The 8,860-nt window shown below is 39.8% G+C and overlaps 1 long non-coding RNA gene across 1 annotated transcript in view; it reads right to left on the bottom strand.

Annotated features, from left to right (window-relative positions):
* The window catches only part of LOC144467714 (uncharacterized), a 94,485-nt gene extending 86,913 nt beyond the window's left edge, over window positions 1–7,572 (bottom strand). The window contains exons 1-2 of the long non-coding RNA XR_013493713.1: window positions 7,560–7,572; window positions 6,497–6,560 (exon numbers count right to left, since the gene is read on the bottom strand). This is a non-coding gene — a long non-coding RNA (uncharacterized LOC144467714). The remainder of the gene's footprint in view (window positions 1–6,496; window positions 6,561–7,559) is intronic.
* Between the last annotated feature and the right edge of the window lie 1,288 nt (window positions 7,573–8,860).

Below are 8,860 nucleotides of genomic sequence, written 5' to 3'. Positions count from 1 at the left end.
AGTATAACTACACTATAACTATAACTACTACAGTATATCTACGCCATAACTACTTAGTTATAACGTTCTAGCTCAAAATAACGCAACAGTTAGTTTCCTTCTAGTAACGAGAACTAACGTTACATTCTACTTTTAAAACCGAGATTGTAGATCAGAAAACTGTGCTCACGTGCGCAATTAATTTATTTTTCGTGGTAATTAATATCTAAGAAAACAATTTACCACTCTTCATTTTTAGTAAAACCTTGCAAGTAAGCGCGGATTCTTGACTCTGAGGTTTGAAAGAGCGAAAACGTCACCTATGACAATTTATACTTACACATGTTTCTAATTGGCTCTTCCTGTTAACTAACATCTAAAACAGCAATTTGAGACTATCCTTGTCTTTTTTACTAATGAAATTTTGAAGGCGTGACCTATGGCGCAAAATTTGGAAGAACCTTGCTATATACGACGATCTGTATTTAGACATGTATCTAATTGACTCTCCACGTTAACTAAGATGTAAGAAAGTAATACTATCTACCTGCTCTTTCCCCCTAAATCGTTACAAGTGGGCGTGTCCTCTTCGCGCCTACCGACGTCGCCGCTGCCCCACAGGGCAATCCGAGCTGGGTGTTGTTTGTGTGATCCGTAGATCTTCAAACTTTGTAATTTTTGCACGTGGTGTGCCGACTAAGTAATTTCACTAAGCAGAGACTAGGTTCTAGTTGATCGTTTATTTGAGAGTCACACAATTTGTACATGTTTCGAAGCTTTTATACTAGCCGCTGGTTCTAGGAGGCGACCAATGAAACTCCAGGAAGATTTCTATTGGTGCGCTGCTAGATTTTCGTGGTGAAAATGAGCTGTGGTGTTTTACCCAAAAAAGGGAAAAATCCGTCCTAAGGATACCGATGGTCGAAAAACGCGGAGCTGTGATTTTATGACCGGGCGAAAGTCCGGTCAACAGCCCTCATCTGGCGCTCGGGTTGCCAGGCAATGGTTTATTACCTTTATAACTTAATTGCCAAGTTGCCAAACTGTCAAACTAATCCTATGGATGTGCATAAAACCTAACACGAGCTTTATCTAAGCATCCGATTGACTCTTCACGGTATCTCTCGCTCAAAACAGCAATGCAAAACCGTCTACATTTCTCCGCCCTCGCGAAACGTCGCAAGTAGGCGTGGCCTCTCCGCTCCCGTCGACAAAGCCACTGCCACGCAATCCTCTTTCCCGTCGGCTCTAAAATCCCCGCGGCCCGCGCTTAAATTCTACAAACCATCGTTTCGCCTCTCGTACCCTTGAAAGACGGTCTGGAATCATCCGCGGGAGCAAACGCGGCCGCAAAGTCAAAGCGGAATCGGGGGTTGGGCGAAGTCGCGGCGCAGGACGTGTCACAAAGCGAGCTAAAAATAAAACGCGGAGTCGGGATCCGCGGGAGGAAGCTGCGGCGTGCAGGAAAAGGGGGGGTGGGGTGGAGGGTGGAGCGGAGGAGAACGGAGGTGGTGGAAAGAAATGTAACGAAAAAATCGCGGGCCTGGCGGAGGAAAGGGTGGAAAGGGAAGGAGGGTGGAACACACGGCGACGTGTGTAGGTGAGGAGAAAAGAGGAACGGGAACGCGTCGCGATGTCGGAAAGCAACCGGACCTGGGTGCACGGGGAGAGAAAGAGAGAGAGAGGGAGAGAGAGAGAGAGAGAGAGAGAGAGAGACGGAAACTAGAGAGGATCGCGGGGAAAGAGGGAAAGAGGGAAAAAGGGAAAGAGGGAAAGTAAGGAGAGCGGAGAGAGCTCTCGAGGCGTCGGTGACGGAGAACAAGCGAGCAAAATGCATCAGCAGCCGGTAGCTTTCGCTGAATAGAGATCGTAGGACGCAGATGAAACCGGAAGAAAGCTCTCGACGTGATAAGTCGGTATATACATTACGGACCATTACGCCGCCCGCTAACCAGCCGGACAAAGTGACTCCGCTGGCAAGGTTTAAATACCTTCCTTCTCGGACGACGAGGAACGTTCGGCATGCGTCCCCGGGAAAATAAAGTAATGGACGTGTTACACAGAGGGCCGCCGCGCGGGAACATCGTCGTTTCCTCTTCTGTTACCCGCGTCCCCTTTCCCTTTCCCTTTCTCATCCGCGCGCCGCGCGCCGCTGCTCGTGTACTTACGAAAATTGGAAAATCTACCGTCCCGTAAATTCTCATCGACCCGCGAGATCCACGCGTCTCGTCGTTCCATGCTAATAGAAAGGAAATCGTCTCGCTCCACGGTCAATCCGAGTCACGTAAAACAATAACGATAACGCTTCTTCCGTCCTGCGGCACGCAGGCGTGGGCTATCGCGAGCGGAACCTCGCGTGCGGATTCCTCTCTCCCTCCATCTCTCTCTTTCTCTCTCTTTTTCTCTCTTTCTCTTTCTCTCCCTTTTTCTGTCTCACGATTCGTGAGATTTCGACTGCTCGGTAATTGGAGTGCGGAGTTCTCAGTCACACTTCATGTCCCGCGGAGTGACTGCGCCAGAGTAGCTGAATCAGGTTTTTACTTCATTCCGGGATGAGAAATGAGGGGTCGGTGCATGGTGAATCGAAACCAGTATGGTTGTTAATTATATATTATTGGGCGTTACGCGTGCCATTGTTTTGGCTCCTTCAAATTTGAGAGCGATGAAGCCACGCCCACTTCTGGTACTTCGGACATAAAATGTTAGCTAGAGAGGCTAGGATTGTTTGCTTTTTTCAATTTGCCTTCGTGCGTTAATTAAGATAGACGTGGACTAAAATTGTTCTTTAGATCATTGTTCTAGCTTATTATGGTACTTTATAGTGCAGGGGATATAGTGAACTTCTATTGCAAAGAGAATGTTTCAAAAACGATTTTTGATTATTCCAGTTATTCCAATCTTTACTCTATGATATATTTTAATTTACTATATCGTATTCTAATTTTGTATTTTTTATTGAATCTTTAATTTTTGACTAAACTTTTTATTTCTAATTCATAACATCTCCTAAATCCAACGTCGTAATCGGGATATCGAGAAAATGTAAAATTGATCGTTATCCATGGATTTGGAAAAACTTGATTTATGCGCGCCGTTCATAACGTTGCAAACATCCGACTTTCCCCTGTAATTTGATGGCGGAATTATGTTGTCGCGATTTTTTGTGACAAAGTTACAGCACTTTAAATGATAAATGTGCCGACGGCATTAGTATAACCAAAGTTATGCCCTGAGGAGCATCTGTACGTGTATCGTGTATGCTTAGTGTGTTTTTAGTGCAGGTTTAATATGTACGTTACGTATAAAGTTAGTATATTCCCTAAACGTGCTTAAACAAAGTAATAAACTCATCGCATTGTCGAGCCAATAAAAATGTATTCTTGGACAACCGAATATCAATCGCTGTATTGCGCAACATGAAGCGAATTAGACATTTGACCGAGTTGTTATTAATTCTTTCAGTGAAATTTTGAGGGGAAATTTTCCCCCCCCCCCCCCCGTGTGCCACTTGTTGGTCCATTTTTCTTCGTTGAAAAGCCAGTGCAACGACACTGTACCGCCCCTGCAATATTTCCCGATAAACTGAATTATTGCATAATTCGATCTTCGATTGTAAAATACGATTGCACAATAGTATCGATCGATCAGGGGCGGGTGGTTTATTGAATAATCCGTACGAAACGTCAATAATATTGCGTAACACGATTGCATAATGTTGTTACAGGTCTGGGAAGGTCGGTGGCGGCGGATTTGGTTATTTCGAGGAACGGGAATCGTGTTTTATCGTCCGATGTAATTTTCCAAAGTAAACATTATTCTGTCTCACATTTTCTTTCCTTTTTGTAATGATTTTCCCCTCCCGCCTCTATTAAACTCATGAAATAAAGTTCGATCGACTACGTTCGCTTTATGGGTCAAATATTGGGAGAAGGAAAATACAATTTCATTCCTGTTTTTTTTTCCTCCTTTTAACCTAGCCTTAATGACCGTCGAAACAAAACTTTCTACAGCATATACAGTGATTTCTCGTTTACCTTTCGGAATAGTCGAATAGTCGGCCTGTATATATTCCACTAACCAAAGAGCGAGACAAGTTCACCTTAGAATAAAAAATAAAACAAATAAAATGATACCAGACATTTACACGCAATAAACATTCGACTTGAAAGAAATACACTGCGTACTCAACGCTTATTTACAAGACTCGAAAGTTCCAACAAGCAGCTGTTTTATATCAGCTTATGAAAGTAAGACATTTAATCTGATTTTGAACGAGTACCATTGCAACATTTACCGCAAGTAATAAATAGAAAAAAATAACTCATAAATGAGTATTCTTAGAATCTAAATAATCAAAGTTTCGTAAACCTAGTATTAAACGAATTCTTCCGTTTCCTTCTTCCTATTGCAATTTCAGCCTAAACGCAAAACCAATTATAGAAATACACTAACAAATGAAATTCGAAAATCTCGAATTAATATTCAGCGCATTAATAAAAAAATATTAGCGCATTAATGTGCGCTGCGTTCGCACAGTCGATATTTCGATGATCTGTGCCAATTATACTTAATAACTACTCTAATAACTACTCTAATTACTACTCTAATTACTACTCTAATACTCTTAATAACTACTCTATTACTATAACTACTGGACTATAACTACTCTATTACTATAACTACTGGATTATAACTACTCTATTACTATAACTACTGGATTATAACTACACTGTAACTATAACTACTAGAGTGTAACTACACTATAACTATAACTACTAGAGTGTGACTACACTATAACTATAACTACAAGAGTATAACTACACTATAGCTATAACTACTAGAAATAATATTCAGCGCATTAATAAAAAAAATATTAGCGCATTAATATGCGCTGCGTTCGCACAGTCGATAATTCGATGATTCGTTGCCAATTATACTCCGAAATTTACCAGAACTCGAAGCAGAGGTCGAAAATGCCAAGTTAACAAGCTAACAGTTAAGTCTGCTCGCCGAAGGAGCGACCACCGCGCGCGCTAATTAATTATACTTTCGACCCGAAACATCCGCAACCGATCGCACTTGCACGCAAAAGTTTATCCCGCGAACGTACCGGCCGGATATTCGCAAGTTATACCGGCACGCGGTGTGGCGGAACAGCGGAGGTGTGACAAATTACTTTTTTTCGTACCATTGTACGCGATCCCGTCGTTCATCATTCGCCGCTGAATCAGCAGCATGATCGCGAATTGCTTTCCTTCCGCTTTTTCCCCGTCTGTACCTCGCCGAGCGAGTAATGGCTAATTGCCAGCGCGTTTAAACGGTCTGCCCCTCCCTCCCTCCCCTCCTCCTACTCTTTACCGCCGCGTCGAGAAGCGAGAGCAGCAAAATTGCGCGATCAACTCCTCGTTGCGCCGATTGTTTATTGATATTCGAATAGAGAACACGAGACGGTCTTCGCTGATCCGGCAATCCACTCTTCTTAAATCTGGTTGCCGCGACTGGAGTCGCGCGACCCAAGCTCCCGCCTTTGTACCTTTTACGGCGATTATCCACGCTACACAGCGGAGGAGTTTCATTTCTTATCCCGAGCCCAACCTTTGCCGTTCTCCATCAAGTTTGCGTCTTTTGAATTCTTTGTCGACGTAATTTGTCTCTTATTCATTCCGTGTTATTTTTCACCTGGTCATCGTCAAATTTATTTATTTCGTATCCGTCGACAATGTAGTTCGTCTCTCACTATTTACCTAATTTGATTTAATTCTTTATTATTACTTTTCTCTGTTCAGTTACGAAGAGAAAGAATTAGCATAATGCCTCTGTCACAGTGATTGTATTATAATATATTAAGGATATATATTATATATTTTTAATTCTTTATCAGCTATTTGAATGTTTTTTCTCCTTCGAACAATTGTTATGCGAACATAAAGTAATATTATTATTGTTATAAAATCTACAAATATTATTATTATTATTATTATTATTTTTATTATTATTATAATTTTTATTATTATAATTTTCATTATTATTATTATTTTTATTATTATTATTACTACTGCGAATTTTGTGCGCCGACGATAAAATTGTCCAGAAAATATTGCCACTGAAAATATCGGAGCCGAAAGGGGCGCGGACTTTTCTGAAAATATGAAGACAGTTTCTACGTGGCTCGGAACCCTGATGTTTCGCGAAATGGTGAGAAATTGTGTTGGCTTTTGACCCAGCGGTAGCAACGGAATATATTCGGTACGTTAAAGGACGAAGCCCAAGAATGAAATCAACGTCTTCGGTGGTCGGGTTTCTTAAGGACGTCGGTGAATTTCCAAGCGAAAACCGTTGCAGGGCCCGTTCGAAATGCGAGACAGGTGCTGTCGCGCGCCGCGGAGATCTAATTTGTCAAGTCTGTCGCTAAAAAACCGAAAGGACGAAGGGCGCTACTTACGTCCGAGAATCTACCGAGACGACTTATCCAGTCGTTTCCCGCGGATGATAAACTAGTTATGTACACGCGACTAACCTGTTAATTGGGGCAGAGGTGATCGCGCTCGACGTTCTCTTCTTTCCGAAGATGGACGGCCCTTCTGCGAACAATTAAACCAGCGTCGGTGAAACATGTTTCTTGGTCGGTCATTTGCATCGAAAAATTATAAAAAGTATTATTTACGAGCAGTTTCCAACACAATTGCATCGATCAATTTTGATGGAAATTATGCTATAAAATTAAAGGAGAAATTGTTTTAGTCAAGTCTTAAATGAAAATATCTTCAATTTATTTTCATATCTAATTCTACCATTGGAAATGTTACATCAGACATAAAGGAAGTTATTGTTAATTTGACTACTAGACTTTGGATACTATGCCAACATGATAACAATTTTATTATTTTCAACCTATTATTATTATTAAGAGCATAACCTTAAAATCTTAACAATTTTTGTTTTGCATAAAGATCCGCAATCTGGTAATTATACCAACAGCTTTAATTTTTCGAAGTAGATTAAATATTTCTCTGATATAAATCATAATTATAGCAGAATTGCAGGTTGGATATTAATTAATATCCTTGCTCTTGTTACACACATAAACACCGCACTTCATTAAAGCAAATAATATGATATCATAAAACAATAAACACTGTATTTGTGTGTACATATATGATTTCTGAACGACACGTTCTCCAATTTCCCGTCAATACGAGAGAAGAACATGGCGGCTGGCACAGGAAAACTTCATTGGGAAAACACGCCGTTCCCTGTTCGTTTCACGAAAAATCTTAAAAGAAGGAGGTCCGCAATCAGACATACAGGTCTCCCTGCAACGCGGACCAACATCGTTTCCCTTTTCGCAATAATAACGGTCCACTGGGTTTCCCTTATCAAAACAATCGATTTTACGGGACACAATAGAAGTACAACACTGGCCACCCCGAATTCAAGGAGAATAATACCCGGCGGACGTTATATATGCAACGAAAAACAATCGGAACTTCAGACGAAAATAGATTAAAAATTAATCCGACTCGCACCGTACTCGCGCTCGCGCGCGCGCGCGCGCGCGTCCCATGGGACTCCGTGTTTACCGATTGCGTCCATTGTCCTTAAATAAATTTCCAATCAATTGTCCTCTTTCGAACACAGTCCTACTATCCCCGAAACCGAACATAAGCTTCCCTGCCATAGTTTTCCCACTGTATGTAGGCACAACAAAAATTCTCTCTCTCTCTCTTTGGAAAACAGAATATTTTTAACAATTCGCATATTTTTCAGGAATCTCTGTCCAATTGTATGAATGAAATTGTGCTGGTGCAATTTTGATGTGTTTTTATGGATTTTGGGATTGATCCGATCAAGAATTTGATAGATTTTATAATTCTTTTAGGTTTCACATTATATTTATTACATTTATTCGATTTTAGCAGTTAAATATTTTATTCGATTGTTTGCGTAAGGACAGTTTTCTAGATTTTAGAAAAATGGTGGTTGATGAAAGTGCACGAAGTTTTTTTTAATTTAATAGAACTTGGATATTAATATAATTAAAATGAAAATTCAATTTTAGACATTTTCTAGTATTGTTTAATTAATATTATTATATTATAATAATTTACTAAAAATATTCTTTCTAGGCAACATAAAATTACATTACTGCAGAAAATTGTTTAACATGTTAAATACACAAGAATTCAATGAATTATCGGAATAACACCTTCTAGTAGAAATAAAATAGCAGTGCTCCCAAATCACTTTCGTATAAACATATTTTAACATTTCATAAATTTACACATGCGAACAATTATCATTTCGATATTCTGAAAACTGGTAAAAATAATAGAAAAGTCACCCCAATTTTCCTTAGTATAAACATTGTCCAACCGTGATCATTATACGACTTTAATATGACGAAAATACAAGTAACATAACCTGAACAACATTCGTATAAAATAAAGTCACAATATCAATATTAAAACTAAGTATTTTTCAATTTTCGTCAACCTAGAAATTATTCGATTGTTTGAAATAAGTGATTGCAGATTTTGTTAATAGATGGTCTCTTTCTGGCTTGAATAGCATTTTCACCTTTTCTATAGTAAAAAAGTAAAATATGACGAAAATGTTGCTTATTGATCTCCATATTTAAAAGGGCACCAACCAAAAACTACTCCGTAGAATCGATTGGACTTTCTCACGCACAAGCTTCGCTATATCAGCCCTCAAAACATATAATGATTATGCGGCTTAAGTGTGAAGTTGAGTGTAAAAAATACAATTAGATCCTCTGTCGGGAAAAAGACGAAATTACATTCCGAACGATTCAATAGTATACTGCTGTATGTACTAGGAATACAACAAAAATGTGTCGCTACGTATAATCGTCGAAGAG

This window comes from Augochlora pura, chromosome 3 (assembly GCF_028453695.1).
Source record: "Augochlora pura isolate Apur16 chromosome 3, APUR_v2.2.1, whole genome shotgun sequence".
NCBI lineage: Eukaryota > Metazoa > Arthropoda > Insecta > Hymenoptera > Halictidae > Augochlora > Augochlora pura.
Note: the sequence above shows the minus strand (reverse complement) of the source record. Positions and strands in the feature narration are given on the sequence as shown.